The sequence below is a fragment of the Stegostoma tigrinum genome, unplaced genomic scaffold, assembly GCF_030684315.1.
Source record: "Stegostoma tigrinum isolate sSteTig4 unplaced genomic scaffold, sSteTig4.hap1 scaffold_387, whole genome shotgun sequence".
Lineage (NCBI taxonomy): Eukaryota > Metazoa > Chordata > Chondrichthyes > Orectolobiformes > Stegostomatidae > Stegostoma > Stegostoma tigrinum.
In genome coordinates, this window is record NW_026728315.1 from 53,888 (window position 1) to 80,718 (window position 26,831).

The 26,831-nt window shown below is 46.3% G+C and overlaps 1 pseudogene; it reads left to right on the top strand.

Moving 5' to 3' along the window:
• The first annotated feature begins 16,561 nt into the window (after positions 1-16,561).
• Positions 16,562-16,725, top strand: LOC132208410 (U2 spliceosomal RNA; annotated as a pseudogene).
• Positions 16,726-26,831: the final 10,106 nt, after the last annotated feature.

Sequence of the window (26,831 nt, forward strand, 5' to 3'; positions counted from 1 at the left end):
TTAGGGTGGAATTGAGAGATATAAGGCATAAAGTTATGGCTTTAATTACAGGTGACTGCAACCTACTTATAAATTGTCCAAATCACAACTGTAGCAGTACAGTGCAGGAGGGATATTTAGTGTCTATATGGTACAATTTTATGAATCAACATGTTGAAGAAGCAGATGGGTGTTGTATAATGAGGATGGAATAATTGACAATCGAGTTGAGTACGGGCCCTTAAGGATGAGGGACCACAATAGGATAGAATTCTTCACAAAGCTGGAGAGTGATGAATGTTGTTTCTGAGACTTGGGTCCTGTATTTAAATGAAAGAAGTTAAAATGATATGAGGCACGAGCTAGTTGTGATAAATGGTGAATCAGTGTGTAAATGGATGATGGGAAATGGGTAATGGCAAATGTTGAAAGAGGACGTGGGCAAGCTGTGGAAGTTCTTCATCGCAGCCTGGCATAAGAACAAAATGGGAAACATGATCAAACCACAGCACAGAAAGGGAAATGAACAGGTATTAAATTTAAGGAAGCAGCATACACAATTAGGTCAATAAAACAACTGACAACAGGATTGGGAGCAGTTTAGGTTTCTGCAAAGGGAAAGAAAGGGATTTAATCAGAGTGAGAAAACAGAACATGAGTGCATGCTGCAGGGACCATACAAACCAACAGAATTTTGTTTTATATTCATTCACAGGATGTGAACTTTGCTGGCTTGGCCAGAATTTATTGCCCATCTGTGATTGCCCAGAGGGCTATCAAGTGTCAGCTGCATTGCTGTATGGCTGGAGTCACACACAGACCAAACCAGGTGAAGGATAACAGTTCCTTTCCCTGAAGGATATTTATGAGCCAGATGGCTTTTTCCTGACGATCAACAGCGGTTTCATAATCATCATTAAACTCTTAGTTGAAGATTGGTAATGAAAGACTGGTCAAGAAGAATATAGGGTCTCCTGACAAGCAGAAACAGGGAATTTATAATGGGGTACAAAGTGATAGCGGAACAATTAAATATGACTGAGATTTTCAATAAGGAGGGTACAAATAACCTCCCAAAATTAAGGGGATCACAGGGTCTAATGGGAAGGTGGAATCAGAATTAGTAGGAAAATGATATTGGGACAACTAATGGGATAACAGGCAGATAAATCCCCAGACACTGATAACCTTCATCTCAAAGTACCTTAGGAAGTGGCAATAGAAATAGCAGATTCACAACTGGTTTTCCTCCAAATTCTATAGACTCAGTTTTTATGGATTGGAGGATCGCTACTGTAACCCCAATATGTAAGAACGGAGTCAGAAAGAAAACAGGGAATTTGCATAAAATTGTTGGTTGGAAAAATATGTTCGTGTCCACTATAAAAGATGGAATGACAGAGTACTTGCAAGATAGTGTCAAGATCAGACAGAGTCAGCAGAACGTTTTTCCGTGCTGTAGACTCTGTGTTGGGTGTGAATTCCCTCCACACCACTCACCATCCTGACTTGGAAATGTATCGCTACACCTTCAGTGTTGCTGGATCAAAATCCTGAATTCTCTCCCTAACAGCATTATGCGTCCACCTACCGCTCATGGACTACAGTGGTTCATGGAGACAGATCACTGCCACTTTCTTAATGACAGTTAAACACAGCCAGCAATGCCCACAGGATGTGTTTTTAAAAAGACTATCAAGGCCAAGTGCGAATGTGGAATTGAAGCCAAAATAGATCAACTTTGACCTTTTTGAGGCTTGAGAGGCAGAATGGATAACTGATTCCGAATTTCTGATCTCTTCTCCTATTAAAATGCATCATCTCACCAGGAATGATGTATTCCCTGTAACTTAGAAGGATGACAGCTGATGTGATTAAAACTTTTCAAATGTTAATTGAAGCTGGTCGGGGTGTAGAGAGGAACTAATCCACTGGGTGAGTGAAGTGGGAGCTCAAACACCCTCCTCACCCGCAGTCATCAGACAAGACCTGAGCTTCTTTGTCCTGCGGTTTATTCAAACGTAGGAATGAGGAACAAGTGTGGGTCACTCGGCCCCTCGAGCCTGCTCTGCGACTCAATAAAATCACTGATTTAATTTCAACCTCGGTTCTATGTACCTGCATATCGCAGAATATCTTTCATTGTCTTGGTCAGCAAGAATCTGTCTCTGCCTTTTAAAAAAAAAGATGCTGCATCCACTGCCTTTTGCCGAAGGGAGTCACAAAGATTCTCAGCCCTCTGAGAGAAAAGAAATGTTCCTCACTATTTCAAATGGACTCACCCTTACCTTTAAACAATGACCTCAGTTCTAGATCCTTCCACAAGAGGGACCATGTTTTCACCATGCATCTGGTCAGGTCCCCTCAGGATCTTTCGTGTTTCAATTTAGTATCCTCTTTCTTTTCTAAACTCCAGACAATACAGACCTAGCCTGTATTTTCCTCCAGATGTTCCTTTAAGGCAATCCACTCATTCCAGGTATTAGTCTATTGAATCTGCCCTGAAATGTTTCATAACAACCTTCTCTAAGTCGGGTGACCAGAACTGACAACAGTACTCCAAATACAAATCCCACCAGTGCAAAAGGGGGAATTAATTATCGAAAGGAGGACCATGAATTCCCACCTGCTTGCAGGAATGCATTTTCAGCCAGCTTCGGTCATTTACACGTATCCAGTTACAGACTGACACAGGTTATGGTCAGATAGTTGTACGGTTTGTATTGTTACACCGACAGCATTGTTGTGGTCTCACTCAAACCTCCCACTCTGGCTCTGCACAAATAATGATTGGCTCTGTAGCCAGTTCCCACAGCCTGATTTGTCCTGTATTTTTCATCTTCTGTCCTTTCAAAGATATCAAATGATCCAAGTGGAATAGCTCAGCAAGACTGACAACATCTGTGAAGGAAAGAACAGAGTTAATGTTTTGAGTTCGGTGACCCTTCCTCTGAACTTGAGAAAGGATCATCAGACCTGAAACATTAACCTGTTTTTTTCATTCACAGATGTTGCCAGATCTGCTGAGCTTTACCAGCAAATTATTTTTCATTCCTGATTTACAGCATCTGCAGTTTTTAATGATCCAGGTGACAATCCAGCAGCTTTCATTCTACTTTTAACTGTTGTAAATTTATTTTTTCAGGGAATTGGAAAGGGAGCATTTACTGACAGGCTGCTCAACTCAAACACTGGATCAAGAACTGCCGGGAACACTTAATTCTCAGGAGCTTTGAATATGGAAGGAACAAGTGTCATTCACAGTGAAGAGAAACCATATACGTGGCCTGTGTGGACAAGCCTTCAGTCAATTGTCTGGCCTGTCAGTACGTAAATGCAGTCAAAACAGGGTGACAACCATAACATCAAACAGCTCTTGCTTTGTCATATCATAGTGATGGATCTCAGTTTGAGTTAAGCAAGGGCCACTCATCTCCTCTCCTCCCTACATTCTTAGTGCAAACATGGACCAAACAGCTGAATTCCAAATGTGAGAGTGACTATCCACTATCTTAAGGCTCCATTTGACAGAGCATTGTATTAAGGAATCATGACAAAGCTAAGTTCAATAGGAACCAGAGAATATTATTCTTCCTTGGATAGCTGGTTTTTGAAAAGATTGCATCTTCAGACCTCAGTAAATCGAAACAAGGTGAATTTATTCAAACTTGTACCACATACTTGTGGAAGAGGTCTGTAAGTTTAGCTCGGAGACACTCCACCTTTTACAGCTCAAAACAGCATGTGAAGGCATTTTCATGTAAAAATGGTTGCATATGACATTGATATGAAATAAATTATTTCACTTACTTACTATAAAAACAGGATGCTGTTCAGTTTCTGACAAAGTTCTGAGTCCTCTAATTTCAACAGGACTTCCACTTCCATACTATCTTCAGAGCTTCTCTATCCGACCGTCAGCTCACAGCTGGGTGAGTAACACTTACGTGACTATCTTAAGCTATACAGATAGTTTCTGAGCCCTAAGTAACTGTTGATGGTTCACTGTTATGGACCTGCAGTTAAACTGTCGGAGCAACAATAATTCTGACCTGATATGGTTGTATTTGACAGTTACCTTGTGCTGCACTGCTTGGACAAGTTTATTTTCTACTTGTTCTGTGTTTTAATGTTCTCCTTTTCCTTCTCTGTTTCCAATGTACATTCTCTTACCCTCCTCACTCTACTTCACCCTGGTTTGATAATACTGAATACAGAAGGGGAGGCTTGTGATTGTAGGATGGCAATCGTCTCAGCTGCAGGAGTTCCTCAGGATCAGGTTCTAGTCCCAACCACCTTCAGCTGTTTCATCAATGACCTTCCCTGCGCCATAAGGTCAGAAGTGGGAATGTTTGCTGATGCTTGCACAATACTTTAGCACCGTTTGTGGCTCCTTGGATACCAAAGCAGTAGATATCTAAATGCAGTGAGCCTGGACAACATTGAAGTGACCCTACCATGTGACAAAGAACATTTGCACCAACAAGTACCAACAAATAATGACCAAATCTGAGAAATGAGAATCTAACCACAGCCAAGTGACATTCACTGGGTGTATCTTTATGGAATTCCCCATTATCATCATCCTGGGGGCTAATATTGATGAGAAGCTGAATTGGAACTATCAGCTGAATAATGTGCATCCAAAATATATCAAACCCTCTCAACCACCTGATCTTCCTATCTAACCACATTCAGGTTTTTGTGAATGTTCGTTCCAAGGTCTGTTTGTCCCTCTACACCACTCACTATTCCTCACTTTCATAGTTCAGTCTCCCTAAATTCATTATCACTCACTCCTGTGGATTCAATTCCTTTCACCATTTTATCTTTCCACTTGATTGATAACTCCCTGCAGTCCACGGTTTTCTTCGTCATGGTCAACTACATGATTATTTATTCTAAATTATGGCTTCTACAACTAGGATTTAATGATGGTTATACATCAGAAAGCAGTGGAACTCCACTGGATTAAAAACTGAAAGGACTGCAATTGCTGTAAATCAGAAACAAATAAGAAAACAGAAATTACTGGAAAAGGTCAGTAGAACTGGCAGCATCTGTGGAGAGAAAACAGAGATAACATTGCAGGGTGAGTAACCCTCAGAATTCCACTGGAAACCGGTGTCAAGATATGGTTCCTTCTGAGGTGGGGATTCGCAGCAGCTATAACAGCAGAGTATCACTATATGTGAATTTGTGCGGGCTCCGGAGTTTATTTTTCTGAATGATCCCTTCCCACACATGGGACTGGTGAACAACCTCTCCCCAGTACACCTGAGTAAATCAGTTTCCACCTCAGTGGGTAATTGAATCCTTCCTTCATTCTGCAATTTCCCTGGTTTCTCTGTGCTGTGGGTGTCCTTGTCTCTGTCCAGATTGGGCGATCTGGTGAATTCAAGTCAATGCAGAGAGAAGGCCTATTTTTTTCTTGTTGTGAATGTGTTTTTGTTCTTCCTTTATTCTCCCATAGGAGGTGGGTATCACTGGTCAGGACAGCATTTGTTGTTCATCCCTAATTTACCTTCAACTGATGTCAGAGGGCAGTTAGGAGTCAACCATGTTGTTGTGGGCCTCAAGTCACTTGTATGTCTGACCAGGCAAGGACTTCCCTTCCAAAGGGACATGAATGAATGGGATTTCAGGAAATTAAAGTCATGGCCTCTGTTCCTGAAATTCAGGTTTACTTTCCAGATTTTATTCATTGAATTCAAACTCCAGCAGCTGCTGTGTCTCAGTCCCCAGGGATTATCACCACTGCACTGCTATCTCTCCGCTGTATTGCCTTACTGTAGAGGATAACTTTCACTGTTCAGATCATCCCAGAGTGACAGAGACAGGAGAAGGCCATTTGGACCATCACACCGGTGTTGGTTCCTGTTGAGAAAGGGATTGAGTGAAAGGAAAAAGTACCAGCTGGTGCATGTTTGTAACATTTACAGTGTGCGTCCATGTCAGGATAAATGTGTTTTAAATGTAGGTTGAAGTGGTTACTGAGAGCAAGAAGCTGGTGCAGAGACAATGTGAGCAAAATTAACTTAGCTGCTAACAAACATCAATTTGTTGGTGTAAGCAGCAGAGAATGGTTTCAATCCAGTGACCTTCTGGGTAATGGGCCCAGCATGCTCCCTCTCCGCCACACACACACACACACACACACACACACACACACACACACACACAAATAAATGTTTGACTAACAGACACACAACGTCGAAGGGACCAAGCAGACCAGCAACCCACACAGGTGGGCAGACTCATGATTTGACCGAACTTTTGGTAAATGCAAAACCAACAGTTACATGCCTCATTCCAAAGAAGGGTCACTGAACTGGGAACATTAACCCTGCTTTCTCTCCGCAGATGCCGTCAGACTTCAAGAGTTTCACCAGCAATTTCCGTCATTGTTATTTTTCTGATTGTTATTTATCAGTGGGTGATAACTTTCCCCGGGTTGTGAACAATGACATTCAAATTCATCTGAAGGCTATCATCGTTCCCCACTCTCTTGATCATCATTTTCTCACCCTTCTGCCTTCCATTGTCACACCCCACAGCTGGTAGGTTGTTTCACTTCCTCTCCATAATGGTGTCAAACACATGAAAATTCAACTGGTTCCAATGAAAAGGTCGTGGATATGAAATTAAAATCAAGTTTTCAAAGACAGAGATAGACATACAAAAAGTGAATTTAACAGGCAGGGGGAGTCTCTCAGGGGATGGGAGAGCAATCTCTAATATGGTTGATAATTGAGACATTTCCCTGGGAAAGTTCAAGAACCAACAAAAGAAGCTAGTCTTTTTACAAATTCTGTTTTGACCAACATTGATCTGTGATATTTCCCACAGCCCGATGACCCAATAATCCCTGCTCCATGTCAATAAAAGCATCTCTGGGTGTGGTTCAAGCTCACAGCCTCGGCATTTTACGCACCTCTGTACCATCATAGAAGGACCGCACGCTCACCGATTGTGTGACAGGAACCACAGAGTAGCCCTGTGCGCTCATTGCCATCCCACATTTCCCATTGTATCTTCGTGGCTGGGCCACTGACACTCTGATTCCAGGCCTGGGAACTGGGATTATCTGGTCTTCTGCAGTAGTACCTTGTGTGAGGGAATTTTGGTGAGGTTGCGGATGTTAAACAGACAACAATAGAAGGACACAGTACGCCCTCACACGCTGGCCACACTGTCATGCATCAAGAATATATTGGAAGTGACAACAAGACCCCTCAGACCACTCAGAGTCATGGTGGTGGACACTCCCACAGCTGCTCAATGACAAACACTTACAAGAATTAAAGACCCCATTCCCACAACATGCAGAACCAATGTGGTTTACAAAATACCATGCAATTATGACTGTAAATGTTACATCGGAGAGACAGGAATGAAACTAGACATTGGAATTCAAAAACTTCAACTAGTAGCAAAACGGAATGACAAACTCTCCTTAATATCGAGACACTCAGACAATGAAGGCCATCAGTTTAACTGGGACAAGGTAACCATAGTAGCCCGAGCCAAACATAGACATGCACAGGAATTCCTAGAGGCATTGTTCTCCACCCATCATGCAATCAGCAAACATAAAGAATTGGACCCCTATACAAACCCACACAGATCAAAACCAGAAATGACACTACTCACCATAACAGAGCAAACAGTATAAATTCTAAGCAGAGGAGAAAAACACTGCTTCAACGGAGGCTCTACTGATGATGTCACCTAGCATGGTGATGAACCATCTGAACAAGAACAAGCCAGCTTGGCGAACAAGTCAACAACTCACCCTCAAACTGAGCTATAGATCTTTGCCAAAACTTTGAGCCGAGCTCAATGTGAGAGCTGAAGACCAGTTTTCCTGTTTACCCTGGTACACAGATCACTCCGGATCAATCACCCACATTGACTATCATTTGTGTGTTGCCCTTTCCATGTCTCACCTTGGTTCAGCTTTCTGAAGGGTTCCATGCAATTTTCATTTTGCACATTTTACTGCGGAGAGTTTTGCAGCCTCATTTCAAGACCATTGAGTTTACAAACAGAAAGAGACCATTTAGACCATCAACTCTGCTCTGCCATTCAATAAGATCCTGTCTGATCTGCACTTTGTTGCCTTTCCCCATAAACCTTGATACCTTTATTGCTTAAAGATCTGTTGATCTCAGCCTTAAATATACTTATTGGCCCAGCCACAACAAACCTCTGCTCTGAAGAATTCCACTGATTCACAACTGTCTGAGAGAATAATTTCTTCCTCATCTCTGGCTTAAATATGAAACCCCTTTCTGATATGAGGTATTCTGGCCCTAGATGGTCCAGAAGGGAACCAACCTTTCTGCAACCAACCCATTAATCCTCCAAAAAACCTGCATGTTTCAACAAGGAGCAAGGATTTTGTTTTGTAGAACAGTGTTTGAGCAGACGAAGGAAATGAATTTCAGAGCTTCAGTGTTAGAAAAGGATTTGCAGATCAGAAACTTGCTTAGATACAGCAAGATCTAAGCGTGTCACTTGATTTTTTAATCATTCAGCCCTGGATATTGTTGGTCTTTGAATGTCAGTATTGAGTCAAATAAAAGTAACGTTAAGTTCCTTCCTTACATCTCCCAGTAACTATTGCCCAATATCTTAAATCTGTGTTTCTAAGAATTTTACTACAAGTGAAGAGGAACAGCTGCTCTTTATCTACCTTATCTAAATCTCTCATAAACCTAGACACCTTTGTCAAAGATCACCTCAGTCTTGTTTGCTTTGTGCAGAACACCTTCAGTTCCTCCAACCTGACCTTACAACTAATATCCCTCAGTTCCTGAATCATTCTGATCAATCTCCTTTCAATCACTCCACAGACCCTCACATCCTTTGTGCACATCACCTGTTTGTGCAGACCCGAATGCTCTGTGTTCAAGTGGGTGATGTTATCACACACGGGCAATTGCTCAATGATGTCACCCTGATTCCTGAGCATTTCCTGAACTGTGGGTTTCCTCTCACCCCAGTGCTTCTGATATCTTTTGAGCTGCAGACTCCAGCATTTGATTTTAAAGTTGAAGACAATGAAATTATTTCAGTATTTTTAACCAGTAATGTACACATTTTGTATCAGAGATAATAGGAACTGCAGATGCTGGAGAATCCGAGATAACAAAGTGTGGAGCTGGATGAACACAGCAGGCCAAGCAGTAGCTTAGGAGCTGATGTTTCGGGCCTAGTCCCTTCATCAGAAAAAGGGGAATGGTGAGAGGGTTCTGAAATAAATAGGGAGAGGCGGATCAAAGAGGGAGAGAGGAGAAGATAGGTGGAGCGGTGAAGGCAGCCGAAAAACTGCTCGATGTCCAAACGTGAGTGGTATTCATTGATGTGTGTGTGGAGGGGGATAAAGGTGAGCCCCTTACTGAGGACTGACCATTTGACCTCAGTCAGGGGGAGGTCTAGGGGTGATGGTGAAAACTCAGCAGGGCTCAGCGTGGCTGTCTCCTCTGGGGCTGCTGGCTTTTTGGCCTGCCGTGTTCATCCAGCTCCACACTTTGTAATCTCATGTACACATTTTGCTTCATATACTGTTCCCAGTTATCTGACTCTGGTGTTGGTGTGATGTAAATCAAGTCCCACTAACATGAGGATTTTGCAGGGGTGACAAAGAAGGTTGATGAAGGCAGAGAGGGTAAACATTGTTTGGATGCACTACGCAAAGGTGTTTGAAAAGGTTCCTCATGGTAGACTGGTTAGATCACATGGAATCCAGTGGAAGCTAGTGGTTTGGATCCAAGACTGGCTTGAAGGCAGGAGGCACAGAGTGATGGTAGAGTGTTATATATCAGACTGAAGGCCTGTGACCTGTGGTGTGTCACAAGAATCAGTGCTGGGACACTGCTTATCCATAACTTTATATAAATGATTTAGATGGAAGCAGAGGAGGGATGGTTAGTAAGTTTGCAGATGGCCCCAAAATTCATATTGTTGTGGATAGTGAAGAATGTTATCTCAGAGTACAACGGGACCTTGATCAGATGGGCCAATGGGCCAAGGAGTGGCAGATAAAGTCTAGATAAATGTGAGGTGTTGCAATTTGGTAAGGCAAACTCAGGCAGGACTTATAAGTTAATGGTCAGACTTTGTGGAGTGTCACCAAACAGAGACATTGGGGTGCAGATGCATTGTTCGTTGAAAGTGGACTCACAGTTAGACAGGGTGGCGAAGAAGGCATTTGGCATACTTGCTTTTATTGTATTGAGTATCAGAGTTTGGGCGTTACGATGCAGATGCACAGAACATTGCCACTTTTAGAATACTGCACTCAGTTATAATATCCCTGCTACAGGAAAGTTGTTAAACTGAAAGGTTTCAGAAAAAAAAAGATTTACAAGGATGGTGCTTGGATCGAATGGTTTGAGCTACAGGGAGAGGAGGCTGAATAGGCTGGGGCTGATTCCCTGGAACGTCATAGGCTGAGGCGTGACCTTACAGAGGTTTATAAAATCACGAGGGGCTTGGATGGGGTGAATTGGCAATACCTTTCCTGCAGGGAAAGGAATCCAAACCTGAGAGCATGGGTTTAAGTTGAGAGGTGAAAGATTTAAAAGGGACCTGAGGGACAGTTTTACATGTAGAGAATGCTGCATGTATGGAGGAGGTGGTACAGTCACAGCTCTTAAACAGCACCAGGATTGGGAAATGCATAGGAAGGGGACAGCGGGATACGGGCCCAATGCTGGCAAATGGGACTAAAATAATTTAGGATATCTGGTTCGAATAGACAAGTTGCAGCAATCAGAGATAATGGGAACTGCAGATGCTGGAGAATCCAAGCTAATAAAGTCTGAAGCTGGATGAACACAACAGGCCGAGCAGCATCTCAGGAGCACAAAAAGCTGACGTTTCGGGCCTAGACCCTTCATCAGAGAGGGGGATGGGTTGAGGGATCTGGAATAAATAGGGAAAGAGGGGGAGGCGGACCGAAGATGGAGAGAAAAGAAGATAGGTGGAGAGGAGAGTTTAGGTGGGGAGGTAGGGAGGGGATAGGTCAGGAAGACAGACAGATCAAGGAAGTGGGATGAGGTTAGTAGGTTAGAAATGGAGGTGCGGCTTGGGGTAGGAGGAAGGGATGGGTGAGAGGAAGAACAGGTTAGGGAGGCAGAGACAGGCTGGGCTGGTTTTGGGATGCAGTGGGGGGAAGGATGAGCCCAGATCATGGAGTGGGATGGGTTTGGAGGGAGGCCGTGGTGATTTGCCTTTTTTGCAACAAAAAGTCATATTTATCGAGGGAGATAGACCCACTGTTATCAGCGAGTGGTTCCTGCTGGCTGCGCACTGCCTGAGAGGGCGCTGGAGGCAGAATCATTCGTGACCCTCAGGAGAGAGTTGAACAATGAGAGATTTACAGGGCATCGGTAAGACCATGATGGGTGGGACTGGTGAAATTACCTGTACAGTCAGCTGATGCAGACAGTGACACGCTGAAGCACCTTCCTCTGTGCTGGGACATTCTCTGAGTGTGCGGTTCTGTACCGATTGTTGCTGCAATCTCACTGACCATCCGCTAGTCATGGAGCTGGTTGATGAGGCTTGTTAGTGACATGCCCCACCTCATCTGATTGGTACATTTCCAATGATCTACATTCATTGCAAAGAGATTTTTATAGAAAAGGTCTTGAAAAAGTACTGGTGTAAACCGACTATCGGTTTTCCCCGGTTAGGAAACCCAGGAGTACGGGAACAACAGTAAAAACTGTCAGCAGTGATTTACAAGTCTTTGCACTCAGTCAGGCTGATGGAAAATATGGAAGGTAACTGGGACCTAAGGTAGTCCAGTATTACAATGTCTTTACTTTTTGGCCTTCTTTGGTTAAAATTGAGGGTGTGTTTATCTTTGTTAACTGGATCCAGCTGGTGCTTTCCCCAACTGGTCAGGGAGCCAAGGGGGACTGTGCTGGGGTGTTTTCTTTGTCTTTTTTTCTTCTTTGTTTGTTTTTTTTCTTCTTTGTTTGTTTTTTTTCCCTTTAGTTGGTGTATGTACCCCCTGGGTAACCTGCATGACTGGGTAGGTGTACAAATATGTTTTTTTTGTAGATCTTATGAATAATGTATATTTTCTTTCAAATTAAAAAAAAAGGTGTGTTTATACCTGTTCTTATCATTGTGGACTGAGAAGAGGATAGAGCGAGTATTGAAGGTGGAAGGAAGATGTCAGGTTGATTGTGCACCCTTGCAACTGGTGGATCTTAATGCTGGTTAAGGCCTAATGCTGGTTCAGGGGAGCAGCAAACCTGCAAGGATGGCTGTGGCAAGTGCTTGTGCCCTGGGTCAGGAGGTCCGGAACACCATCTGTGTTTCCGTGAAGAAGGTGGATGAAGGTGCACCTGTGGACCGCGCCTTCTGTGTGAAGAGGGTCCTGTTGGACTGTTGTGGGTTTGCTGCTGCTGACATTTACTGCCTGCAGGATTTCCCTGGAGGAGGTTTTTACAATGTAACCATCAGGAGCACCAAGCTTTGCGAGCGCTTCCTGGAGGTTTTCAAGGAGAAAGGATGTGAGGGGCCCCCTCTCTGCATTGACCGCTGTCCCACTGTTTGTGATGCCTGTGCCGAGGAGCCGTATGGTGACTGTACACATGTACAACCCGCATGTGCCAGCAGCTGATGTCCTGACCTTCCTTGGAAGGGGACCTAACCAACATCCTGGACCCCTTTGGGATCTGGACAAGTAAGAGGCAGGCCAGGGTGATGCTGAGGACGGGCGTGGTCGGGAACATCATACACCCACCGGCCAGCTTCACGATTGGTGGGAGCAAGGACTACCTGACCTACGCAAGGCAACCCAAAGTCTGCCATGCCTGTGGTAGGTCAGGTCACATGGTGGCCGACTGCAAAGTCACCATCTGATGGAACTGCAAGGAGGATGGACCCCTTGCAAAGGATTGACAAAAGAAAAAATCTGCAACCTTTGTAGGAAAGTGAGCTACATCTGCAGGCCGTGACTGTGGCGGGGGACCACCTACGCCCAGGTCACTAGCAGCGGCAATGCGGGGCAAGCCCCCCCACCCACCCTCCCCTGTAGGAGAGGCAGGCACCAGGCCCATGCAAGGACCTTTGTCCTACTGTGCAGGAGGGACCAGCCCCGCAGGATGGAACCGAGGCCAGCAAAGCGCCCCTGCACGCTCCGCTTTCTCCCCCACTGCCCCCACCCACCCCCTGACAACCCAGAGTCAATGGAGGAGGCTACAGGTGACCCAGGGGAGTGGACAACGGTCCGGAAGCCAAGGAGGAAGGCACGCTGGAGGGCCCCAGTGGTACACAGCGAGCGGTTGGCCATCCTGCAGCGGCTTCCAACCCTGCTGGCTATGCCTAGACCAGTCATTCTAGGTGGAGACTTCAACTGCATCATCGATGCAGATGGAAGATCCAGTGTGGGGACAGTGGGTGGGGAGAGTAAATTGGACGCCACGTCCAGATTCCTGCTGGACACGGTGAAGGACACCAAGTTGCTCGACGTCTTCAGCACCCCTGCAGACGGAGCGCAGCGGTGATACACCTGGTCGCAGCCAGATGGGTCTATCTGCTCAAGGATAGACTTCCTGTTTGTTCTCGGTCAGGTCCACTGGCGTCGAGCCGGTGTTCTTCTCTGACCACTGCCTCCTGCTGGCCGACTGTCACTTACAGGACAACCAGCAGACTGGCAAGGGGACGTGGAACATCAACACGACTCTGTTGACCACAGAGTATGTCGAGGAGCTTAAGAGGGAGTATGCAGGTTGGAGAACCGTGAAACCCCTCTTTGAGTCTCCGGGTGACTGGTGGGAGAAGGTGGAGGAGAACATCAAGAGGTACTTTTGCTCAAGGGTGTTCGGAAGGTGAGAGAAAGGCGGGGAAAGCTGTCGCAACTCCAGAAAAGGACGCAGAACCTGCTCCTTCTGCAGTCAATGGGGGTCGATGTCACGGAGGACGTCCGCAAGGTGAGGGGCCAGCAAGCCTCCCCCTTTGCCACGGAGGCCTCCAGGATAATCTTCCGGTCCAGGGTCCACACAGTGGAGCAGGACAAGATGTGCTCGGGTTTCTTCTTTCAGGAGGTGCACAAAGAGCTCTGTGCTCAGCCGGCTGAAGGAGAACGACATCTCGGTGACGTCGTCTCAGCCTGACATTTTGAGGATTAGCAGATCCTTCTATGCCAGACTGTATGATGCGAAGCCCGCGGCCAGCATGACCTCCGAGTTGCTCCTGTCGTCTATCACGGAGGTCTTAGGCGGCGGCACGAGGGAGTGGCTGGACCGGCAGATATCCCTGGACGAGCTGACTACAGCCCTCATGTCCTTTGAGAGGAATAAGACTCCTGGGAGCGACGGCTTACCGGTCGAGCTGTATTCCGCTCTGTGGGACCTGGTCGGCCAGAACCTGCTGGAGGTGTACGATCGTGCGCTTCAGAGAGGGGAAATGTGCAAGTCCATGAGGAAGGGCATCATCACCGTCATTTACAAGAGGAAGGGAGAGAGGGAAGAAATTACGCATTGGCGTCCCATTTCACTATTGAACATGGACTACAAAATCCTGGCTAAGGTCATAGCCAACCGGGTCAGGACTGTCTGGGAGTTGCTGAATCACCCTGACAAAAACTGTGCTGTGCCGGGCAGGAAGATCGCTGAGAGTTTCGCGTTCATCAGTATGATCGCCTACGTGCAGGACAGGCGGGTGGACACCTGCCTCGTCAGCCTGGACCAGGAGAAGGCCTTCAACAGGGTCTCTCCAAATTGGGGTTCGGGGAGGGCATCAGCAATTGGATCTGGCTGCTCTACACCAACATCGTTAGCACAGTCTCGATCAATGGGTGGGAATCGGACAGTTCTCCCGTCAGATCTGGAGTCAAGCAGGGGTGCCCGCTCTCTCCTGCCTTGTTCGTGTGCTGTGTGGAGCCCTTTGCCGCATCCATCAGGAAGGACGTGAGCCTGAAGGGCGTGACTATCCCAGGCAGCGGAGGCCTTCAGGTCAAGACCTCCTGTACATGGAACATGTCGCCGTCTTCTGCACCGATCGTCAGTCGGTGAGTGTGCGTAGACGTCGGTGAGCAGACATCTGCGGCCCAAGCCAATAGGGGTAAGAACGAGGACATATTCTTCGGGAACTGGGACAACCGCTCCTTCATCCCCTTCACCGTCAGCACAGACTACCTGAAGGTGCTGGGTGTTTGGTTTGTTGGAGCTGGGACATGCACTCAGAATTGGGAGGAGCATATCACCAAACTGAAGCAGAAGCTGGGCACGTGGACGTTCTGGTCCCTCTCCATCATGGGTAAGAACCTGGTTGTCAGGTGCGAGGGGCTTTCGGTACTGTTGTATGTGGCGCAGCCCTGGCGTATTTCCTGGACCTGCGCCGCTGTGGTCACCCGGGCCATCTTCCACTTCATTTGGGGGTGGAGGATGGACCGGGTCCACAGGGACACCATGTACAAAGACCTGTAAAATGGGGAGAAAGTATGTACCGAACTCCAGCCTCGCCCTGACGGCTACCTTTGTGTGCGGCTGCATCAAGCTGTGCGTAGATCCTCAGTACGCAAACACCAAGTGTCACTACTGACTGAGGTTCTGCCTGTCCCCTGTGTTGTGAAGGATGGGCCTGGCCTCATTACCGCAGAACGCTCCGAGTAGTTGGACCGTCCTGTACCATCTGTCGTTTGTGGAGAAATTTTTGAAAGGAAACACCTTCGACCACAAGGCCATCTGGCAGTGGTCAGCACGTAGTATCCTCGAGACGCTTTGGGAAAAAGAGAGGGTGGATCGCGTCCTGTTGTATCCCTGCGCAGACTGCCAAAGTTATTTGGCAGAATGCCTCATCGCCAGAACTTTCAAACGAGCACAAAGACATTGCTTGGCTGGTAGTGACAGGGGCTCTGCCAGTGAGATCCTTCATGCACGCCCCGAATCTCTGTGCCACTGCACGCTGCCCTCGAGGCGGCTGCATGAGCGGGAACGAGACTGTCTATCACCTCCTTCTGGACAGTGCCTATGCACAGGAGGTCTGGAGGGGGATGCAGTGGTCTTTGTCGAGGTTCATCCCGAGTAGATTCGTGACGCGGGACTCCATGCTCTATGGGCTGTTTCCCGGGATGCACACCGAGACCAACATCAACTGTGCCTGGAGGACCATCAATGCGGTGAAAGACGCTCTTTGACCTGCCCGCAACTTGCTGGTCTGTCAGCTGAAAGAACTGACCCCGACCGAATGTTACAGACTGGCGCACTCCAAGGTCCAGGACTATGTGCTGAGTGACGCGCTAAAGCTTGGGGCAGCCGCCGCCAAGGCATGGTGGGGAAAGACCACCGTATGAAACCCCTCATCCAGAATAGAAAAAAAGGGCCCTATCTGGTAACTGGGTCCAGCTGGCGCCTTCCCCAACTGGTCAGGGGGCCAACAGGGACTGTGCGGGGTGAAGACTGCCGGTGTATTTTCTTTGCTTTGATTTTTTTCTTCGATGTTTTGTTTTTTTTTTCCCTTTAGTTGGTGTACGTATGCCCTGGGTAACCCAGAGCAGCTTGCATGACTGGGTAGGTGTATGAATGTGTTTTTTTATACATCTTATGAATAAAGTATATTTTTTCAAATTAAAAAAAATGTTCTTATCAGCTTTTAATATCTGATATGTTCTTTACTTAAGGACCCTATATTAAACCGATTTTTAAGAACAGCAGCTTGCTCTGTCCTCTCCATGCATCATCCTGGTATTGCAGTGTTCCTAGGAATGGTGCAGTCTCGTTAAACCAATTTTAAAAACAGCCTTATCAAAAACTGAAGAAGGGTGTCTAGGCCTGAGGCATCGGACTTCCTGCTCCTTTGCTGTTTGGCCTGCTGTGTTCATCCAGCTCTGGACCTTGTAATCTCCAGCAGATCAGCACTCTGGAACCATAACAGCCCTTAGCCCAACAAGTCCACATCAAACCTCAGAGTATCCCAGCCAGACCTACACCCCACCTAATCAAACTCTCCCTTAACACAACAGGCAATTTAACATGGCTAATCTACCTAGCCTGCACATCTTTGGACTGTGAGAGCACTCTGAGGAAACCCACACAGACACAGAGAGAATGTGCAAACTCCACACAGGCAGTCACCAAAGGCTGGAATCAAACACGTGTCCTGGTGCTGTGAGGCCGCAGTGCTAAATACTGAGCCACCATGCCGCCAAAGTGCTTTCTCTCAGCACTCTCACCCAACTTTCTCCAAATATGCTTTTTCCAAGGTAACCGTTAATCTCTCCTTTTCTGCATGCTCAGCACTTGTTCTAATGTTCGTGCCTCATCTGTGGTGCATGTCGCATCTTCCCACCAACACCATCCCTGAATATTCACACATGGCAACAGAAGTAAAAGAAAATTGCCTGCCAATACTACCTCATTACAAATAGCATTTCAGAAAAAAAAAACAAAAGATGAAGCGATCGAAGTATTCACTAGTTTTGACTTTGATGGTGACGACTTGGGATGTATTGAACTAGAGATTTTGGAAACACTGTGAGCTAGGAAAAGATATGGCATATACACTGCACGTTTTTCATTTGAGTGCAACAGCAACCAATCAAATATGTGCTTTATTTTTCTCAAGTCAAGGCCTGTGAGTTTAATCAGATTACCAATTCACGAACATGGGATACAACTGCAAATGACCAAGCCAATTCTCACATTAGCCAGACCAGGAGATAGAACATAGAACATAGAACATAGAACAGTACAGCACAGAACAGGCCCTTCAGCCCACAATGTTGTGCCGACCATTGATCCTCATGTATGCACCCTCAAATTTCTGTGACCATATGCATGTCCAGCAGTCTCTTAAATGACCCCAATGACCTTGCTTCCACAACTGCTGCTGGCAACGCATTCCATGCTCTCACAACTCTCTGCGTAAAGAACCTGCCTCTGACATCCCCTCTATACTTTCCACCAACCAGCTTAAAACTATGACCCCTCATGCTAGCCATTTCTGCACTGGGAAATAGTCTCTGGCTATCAACTCTATCTATGCCTCTCATTATCTTGTATACCTCAATTAGGTCCCCTCTCCTCCTCCTTTTCTCCAATGAAAAGAGACCGAGCTCAGTCAACCTCTCTTCATAAGATAAGCCCTCCAGTCCAGGCAGAATCCTGGTAAACCTCCTCTGAACCCTCTCCAAAGCATCCACATCTTTCCTATAATAGGGCGCCCAGAACTGGACGCAGTATTCCAAGTGCGGTCTAACCAAAGTTTTATAGAGCTGCAACAAGATCTCACGACTCTTAAACTCAATCCCCCTGTTCATGAAAGCCAAAACACCATATGCTTTCTTAACAACCCTGTCCACTTGGGTGGCCATTTTAAGGGATCTATGTATCTGCACACCAAGATCCCTCTGTTCCTCCACACTACCAAGAATCCTATCCTTTCAAATTTGACCTTCCAAAATGCATCACCTCGCATTTATCCAGGTTGAACTCCATCTGCCACCTCTCAGCCCATCTCTGCATCCTGTCAATGTCCCGCTGCAGCCTACAACAGCCCTCTACACTGTCAACGACACCTCCGACCGTTGTGTCATCTGCAAACTTGCTGACCCTGGTACCTGGTGCTATGATGTTGTGGCCATAACAGAGACATGGGTTTCTCATGGGCAGGAATGGTTGCTGGATCTTCCAGGGTTTAGAACATTTAAAAAGAATAGGGAGGGGGGAAAAGAGGAGGGGGTGTAGCACTACTAATCAGAGAGGGTATCACAGCTACAGAAGCTTCCTTTGTCGAGGAAGATCTGCCTACTGAGTCAGTATGGGTGGAAATTAGGAACAGCAAGGGAGTAGTCACCTCGTTAGGGGTTTACTACAGGCCCCCCAATAGCAGCAGGGAGATTGAAGAAAGCATAGGTCGACAGATTTTGGAAAAGTGTGCACGCAGTAGGGTTGTTGTAATGGGTGACTTTAACTTTCCTAATATTGATTGGAACCTCCTTCGAGCAGAAGATTTGAATGGAGCTGTTTTTGTAAGGTGTGTTCAGGAGGGTTTCCTAACGCAGTACGTTGACAGGCCGACGAGGGGAGAGGCCATTCTAGACTTGGTGCTCGGAAACGAGCCGGGGCAGGTGTCGGATCTTGTGGTGGGAGAGCATTTTGGTGATAGTGACCATAACTGCCTCACATTCTACATAGCTATGGAGAAGGAGAGGATTAGGCAGAATGGGAGGATATTTAATTGGGGAAGAGGAAACTATGATGCGATTAGACATGAGTTAGGAAGCATGGACTGGGAGCAGTTGTTCCATGGTAAGGGAACTATAGACATGTGGAGACGGTTAAGGAACAGTTGTTGGGAGTGATGAGTAAATATGTCCCTCTGAGACAGGCAAGAAGGGGTAAGATAAAGGAACCTTGGATGACGAGAGCGGTGGAGCTTCTAGTGAAAAGGAAGAAGGTAGCTTACATAAGGTGGAGGAAGCTAGGGTCAAGTTCAGCCAGAGAGGATTACATGCAGGCAAGGAAGAAGCTGAAAAATGGTCTGAGGAGAGCCAGGAGGGGGCACGAGAAAGGCTTGGCAGAAGGAATCCGGGAAAACACAAAGGCATTTTACACTTACGTGAGGAATAAGAGAATGATCAAAGAAAGAGTAGGGCCGATCAGGGATAGCATAGGGAACTTGTGTGTGGAGTCTGAGGAGGTAGGGGAAGCCCTAAATGAGTTTTTTGCTTCTGTCTTTAGGAAAGAAACCAACTTTGTAGTGAATGAAACCTTTGAAGAGCAGGTGTGCATGCTGGAATGGATAGAGATAGACGAAGCTGATGTGCTGAAAATTTTGTCAAACATTAAGATTGACAAGTCGCCAGGCCCGGATCAGATTTGTCCTCGGCTGCTTTGGGAAGCGAGAAACCACTTGCGAAGATCTTTGCATCCTCGCTCTCCACTGGAGTCGTACCTGAGGACTGGAGAGAGGCAAATGTAATTCCTCTCTTCAAGAAAGGAAATAGGGAAATCCCCGGCAATTATAGACCGGTAAGTCTCACGTCTGTCGTCTGCAAGGTGTTAGAAAGGATTCTGAGGGATAGGATTTATGACCATCTGGAAGAGCATGGCTTGATCAAATACAGTCAACACGGCTTTGTGAGGGGTAGGTCATGCCTTACAAACCTTATCGAGTTTTTTGAGGATGTGACTAGAAAGGTTGATGAGGGTCGAGCTGTGGATGTGGTGTATATGGACTTCAGTAAGGCATTTGATAAGGTTCCCCATGGTAGGCTCATTCAGAAGGTCAGGAGGAATGGGATACAGGGGAACTTAGCTGCTTGGATACAGAATTGGCTGGCCAACAGAAGACAGCGAGTGGTAGTAGAAGGAAAATATTCTGCCTGGAAGTCAGTGGTGAGTGGAGTTCCACAGGGCTCTGTCCTTGGGCCTCTACTGTTTGTAATTTTTATTAATGACTTGGACGAGGGAATTGAAGGATGTTCCCTATGTTATCATAGTTCCCTATGCTATCCCTGATCGGCCCTACTCTTTCTTTGATCATTCTCTTATTCCTCACGTAAGTGTAAAATGCCTTTGTGTTTTCCCGGATTCCTTCCGCCAAGCCTTTCTCGTGCCCCCTCCTGGCTCTCCTCAGACCATTTTTGAGCTCCTTCCTTGCCTGCATGTAATCCTCTCTAGCTGAACTTGACCCTAGCTTCCTCCACCTTATGTAAGCTACCTTCTTCCTTTTCACAAGAAGCTCCACCGCTCTCGTCATCCAAGGTTCCTTTATCTTACCCCTTCTTGCCTGTCTCAGAGGGACATATTTACTCATCACTCCCAACAACTGTTCCTTAAACAGTCTCCACATGTCTATAGTTCCCTTACCGTGGAACAACTGCTCCCAGTCCATGCTTCCCAACTCATGTCTAACTCATGAGATATTTGCAAATGTAGCAAAATGAGCCAGAAGTTAGATAAAAATGCTACATCAAGATGCAGAATTGCCTGTCTGCAAAGTACATGCTTTCTGAAAGAACTCTGCAAGCTTTTCAGCACCTGAGACATGTTCTGCCACAATATCTCTGCCTTTCTCTGGCATTTTTGCACTTTGATGTCTCAACTAGAACTTAATGTTTCACAGTACTCCTGTCTTGCCTGGTTGTTTATCACAGGCATAAGCCAGGCAGCTTAGCACTGTTATTACCAGCAGTCAGTCAAGGATTTGTCAGCAGCTGTGGCAACAAACATATGTTTCGACCAAATAGTCGCGTCACAAAGTCTCAGGGAAAGTTCTCAGTCAGGGCAAGGGAGACAGGATTAAGTCAGGAGATCCTGACACAGCATGTCCAAGAAATTACTCAATATCAGCCATGTGGGGCAAGCACGATCAGAGGATCTGTATCACTATAGTACAGAGAGGTGGCCACACTCACTACTAATTGCATTCTCAAAATGCTCCAGGAGATTGGTTGAGCCTGAATTATGATCATCAATCCAAGCTGACCCTCTCCATTCTTGCCATTGGGGGTCAGTTTGATGAAATTCTCAAAGGTGTTCAGGAGATTGGGAGTTTCATAGCTCCCTGAAATAGCAACACAAGTGGATAAGACGGTGAAGAATTTCACTTTCACGGTCCACAGCATCAGGATCTGGTCAGCTTTGATATCTGGCTCATAAGTGAGATGAGGCTTTTTTTTCAAACATGGCAGAGCATGCATTGTTCCTACGAGAGCAACTGTGGTTATTCATGCTCTTTTTTTTGTTTCAACCATGAAATGGCCACAACTTGATCAAAAGTGAAAGTAGCCATCAACCAGTTTGAACTGTCGGTTGTCAAATAAATTAAGACAGAGATAAATGTATTTGTGGGAGATTTTTAAAAAATTTTTTTAAAAAAAATCATTCATGGGATCTTGATATTACTGGATAAGAATGGCAGTTTCCTTCCCTAATGGACATAGGTTTTTCCAACAATGACAATGGATTCACGGTCATCATTAGATTCTTATTTCCAGATTTTTTTTTCAAACTCAAATTCCACCATCTGGAATGGTGGGATTCAAACCTAGGTCCCCAGACCATTATCTCGGTCTCTGTGGAGTAAAGTACAGCAGACTAAATAGAAAATAAACCAAGACATTGTATGATATCTAGCGCATACGTATTCATCATGAAATCCATCACTGCCATGGACATCAGGTAAAGATCTGAAGAGACTGCATTCCCCGCCCCCCGCGAACAGAGTCACAATGGACACCAGGTTTCATAGCCGATTGGGAAAATGCAATCGGGGATATAGTACTGGACTCCTCCCAATCTTTTGTTTAGACTTAAAACTTTCATTTTGTGGGCAAAAATCAAAAGGAAACATTACGATTGTTTACAAATCAACAAATACCTATTAAAAGTCGAAACGTGTCTGTGGAGAGCAATAGGATCCGTAATTGTAAAAGGTGTGCAGACATAACTAATAAATAAAGGGCCATCAAGATCATCATAGGATTCCTACAGTGTGGAAGATGGCCATTCAGTCCATTGAGTCCATACAAATCCTCCAAAGAGCATCCCATCCAGTCTCACACTGTCCTTGCATTTTGCACACAAGACACTAAGGGTAATTTAGCATCGTCAATCGACCTAATTTGCACATTTATGGACTGTGGGAGGAAACCAGCGCAGACAGGGTCTGGGTAAGACACTTTTCATAGGTTCAGTGTGGACTTGATGGGCCAAGTCATCTGCTTCCACTCTGGAGGGATTCTACGATCTCCAGAAACAAGCCCAAAAATACCTGGTTTGGAAACAGCTAACAGCAGAATTTAAAAAAAGTTACTCAAATTTGCTGCTAGTTAACCAGTCCTGATGAACCAGGAAATCCCTTTTCACACACTGTGCTGGTGGATAGTCTTTAGTCAGTGTGAATGTGTCGTGACGTGACTATTTCCAAGCTCCACCTGACAAATATACAACTGTTATTAACATTTTATTCACAACATCAGCACCTTTAATTGAGCAGAGATTAGTAACATCAGTACAAACAGCCAAAAACTATGGTTCATTTGATCGTGAGCGTGATAGCAAAATCCTTTAACTGTGGTTCTTTGTGACAGTTTGGATGACTGAGTGAATGCTTTCCCACACTCAGAGCTCACGAATGGTCTCTCCCCAGAGTGAAATCGCTGGTGTGTCAGAGGGGAATTCGAGTCAGAAAAACTTTCCCACACACAGAACAGGCCAATGGTCTCTCTCCAGTGCGAATTTGCTGGTGTATCAGTAGGTGAGTTGTCTGAGTGAATGCTTTCCCACATTCCAAGCAAGTGAATGGTTTCTCTCCAGTGTGAACTCCCTGGTGTTTAAACAGGTTAGATGACTGAGTGAATCCCATACCACAATCAGAGCGGGTGAATGGTTTCTCTCCAGTGTGACTCTGGTGGTCAGTTTCCAGCTGGGATGGATGAAGAAATTCCTTCTTGCAATCTGCCCATTTCCACAGTGTCTCCCAAGTGTCACTGCGATGGTGTTAGAACATTTCAGATGAATCTTCAGACTCTTTTACACACAAACCATTTGCATTTGTCCAAAGTGTGAGTGCTGCTTTCTTCTTCAACGTTCAAAATCCTGAGATAATTGGGTTGTGAACTAAATAGGGAGACAGATCGAAGATGGAGAGAGAAGATATGTGGAGAGGAGACGGACAAGTCAAAGATGCCAGCATGGAGCAGGTAAAGGTGAGTATAGGTGGGGAGGTAGTGAGGTGATAGGTCAGTTTAGGGAGGACAGACAGGTCAGGGGGGTGGGATGAGGTTAGTAGGCAGTAAATGGGGGTGCAGCTTGAGGTGGGAGGAGGGGATAGGAGAAAGGAAGAACAGGTTAGAGAGGCAGGGACAACCTGGGCAAGTTTTGGGATGCAGTTGGGGGAGGGAAGATTTTGAAGCTTGTGAAATCCACATTGACACCATTGGGCTGCAGGGTTGCCAGGCAGAATACGAGTTGCTGTTTCTGCAACCCTTGGGTGGCATCGTTGTGGCACTGCAGGTGGCCCAGGATGGGCATTTCGTCTGAGGAATGGGACGGGGAGTTGAAATGGTTCACGACTGGGAGGTGCAGTTGTTTATTGTGAACCGAGTGTAGGTGTTCTGCAAAGCAGTCCCCAAGCCTCCGCTTGGTTTCCCCAATGTAGAGGAGGCCACAACGGGTACAGGGGATGCAGTATACCACATTAGCAGATGTGCAGGTGAACATCTGCTTGATGTAGAAAGTTTTCTTAGGGCCTGGGATGGGGTTGAGGGAGGTGGTGTGGGGGCAAGTGTAGCACTTTCTGCGGTTGCAGGGAAGAGTGCCAGGTGTGGTGGGGCTGGAGGGGAGTGTGGAGCCACAGGAGTCACGGATAGAGTGGTCCCTCCGGAAAACAGGCAAGGGTGGGGAGGGGAAAATGTCTTTGGTGTTGGGGTCGGATTCCTGATTGCGGAAATGTCAGAGGATGATGCGTTGGATCCGGTGATTGGTGGGGTGGTACGTGAGGATGAGGGAGATTCTTTTTCGGTTGTTATTGCAGGGACGGTGCGCGAGGGAGGAGTTGTGGAAAAATGCGGGAGACACGGTCAAGGGCATTCTCGATCACTGCGGGGGGGAGGGGGGCAGCGTTGCGGTCCTTGAAAAGGAAGGACATCAGATGTACGGGAGTGGAATCCTGGGAGCAGATTCGGCAGAGGTGAATGAATTGGGAATAGTAGATGGCATTTTTTTAGGGCGGTGGGTGGGAGGAGGTGTATTCTAGGTAGCTGAGAGAGTCGGTGGGCATGAAATGGATATTGGTTTCCAGACGGTTGCCCAAGATGGAAACAGAGGTCCAGGAAGGTGAGAAAGGTGTTAAGAGATGCCCAGGTGAGCTTAATGTTGGGGTGGTAGGTGTTGGTGAAGTGGATGAACTGTTCGAGCTCCTCATGGGAGTACGAGGCAGCGCCAATACAGTCATCCATGTACCGGAAGAAGAGGTGGGGTTCAGGGCCAGTGTATGTACGGAAGAGGGATTGTTCCGACAAAGAGGCAGGCATAGCTTGGGCCCATGCGGATACCCATGGCCACCCTCTTTGTCTGTAGGAGGTGGGAGGAGTTGATAGAGAAATTGTTGAGGGTGAGGATGAGTTCACCTAAGCGCATAAGGGGGTCAGTGGAGGGGAACTAGTCAGACCTGCAGGACAGGAAATAGTATAGGGCTTTTAGGCCATCTGTGTGGGGAATGCAGGTGCTAATGTGCTGTACTGCATCTGCTGTACCCGTTGTGGCCTCCTCTACATCAGGGAAACCAAGCAGAGGCTTAGGGATCACTTTACAGAATATCTACGCTCAGTTCGCAATAAACAACTGCTCATCCCCGCCTCCCTAACATGTTCTTCCTCTCACCTATCCCCTCCTCCCGAGACTGACCTATCCCCACCTACATTCACCTTTACCTGCTCCATCCCCACCTCTTTAACTTGTCTGTCTCCTCTCCACCTGTCTCCCTGTTTATTTCAGTATCCCCTGCCCCTTCCCCATTTCTGAAGGGTCTAGGCCCGAAAATGCCAGCTTTCCTGCCCCTCTGATGCTGCCTGTCCTGCTGTGTTCCTCCAGCCCCACACCTTGTTCTCTCACTTTCAGCCAGAGGCGGCCGCGCATGCGCCCAGCTTCACCTCGGCCCTTTTAAAGTTTCAAAGCTGCCGCACATACGCCCCGCGGATCATTGCCCCCAATAAAGATGGTGACGGTCACACAGGCCTATCGCCATCTGAGGCATTGATTTGTTTTCTGCAAACATGAGTCTGGGAGTTTTAAATGTGTGTGTTTTCCAACGTGCACTAAGTCTTTGTACAACTTCCAAACCCATACGAATATCACTTCCCTCCCGCTTTCTGCCGATTTGCTTTCTTTACTGTGTCCTGCTCTTACCTCAATTGCACAAATCTTGGACTCAGCGAAGGATCTAGGCCCAAAACGTCAGCTTTCCTGCTCCTCTGATGCTGCTTGACCTGCTGTGTTCATCCAGCTCTACACCATGTTATCTCGGATTCTCCAGCATCTGTGGTTCAAATTATCTGAGCAACTCTGCGCTGCTCTCGTGAATGATCATGTGGTTTTCACCGATCCCGCCCCCCCCTCCTCATTCTGATTGGTTAGAATGGCAGCGACATCCGCCAGTCATGCACGGCAGCCCTATTGGCCCATCGCTGACATCAATCACCCAGATGCCATTGTGATCTGGAGCATGCGCAGTGCTTCATGTTGTCATTGTGAGAAGCTAATGATGGTCATCACAATGTTGCATTTTGAGACAAATGAGACTGAGAACTGGATGAGAAAGATTGTTACATTAGCGATCCTGGGGTTTTAATAAGTCGCTCTGAGGGAGGGGCACTGCACCCGAAACGTTAACTCTGTCTTTTTACCTTCACAGATGCTGCCAGACCTGCTGAGCTTTTCCAGCAACTTTGTTTTTGTTCCTGATTTATAACATCCCAGTTCTTTTGTTTATTTTTAATAAGTCGCGATTGAAAAGGCTTCCTGCAGCTCAAAGCTAAAGATAGCTCTTGATACCGCTCTGGCAGCGAATAGAGAAATAGCAGTGAAATAAGGGTGATAAATACAGGTATAGCAGTCCTCAGGTAAGATGTAAAGAGAATAATTATGAATATGAAGAACACCACGTGGTTAAGTGAGGTGAGTGTTGTTCATATGAACCGTGATTGGGCAGAGAGGGAGGTTAATCAAAAAAGAACAAGCAGAAACGAGATTCTCAAGAAAGGTCTGTGTAATGGAAAGCAACGAGAATCAGAAGATAAAAGTCCATGACAGAAGAAAAAGTTTGAAGGCCGAGGCTGCAAAAACTCCAATAAGTTGTATCACTGCTCTACTGCCTAG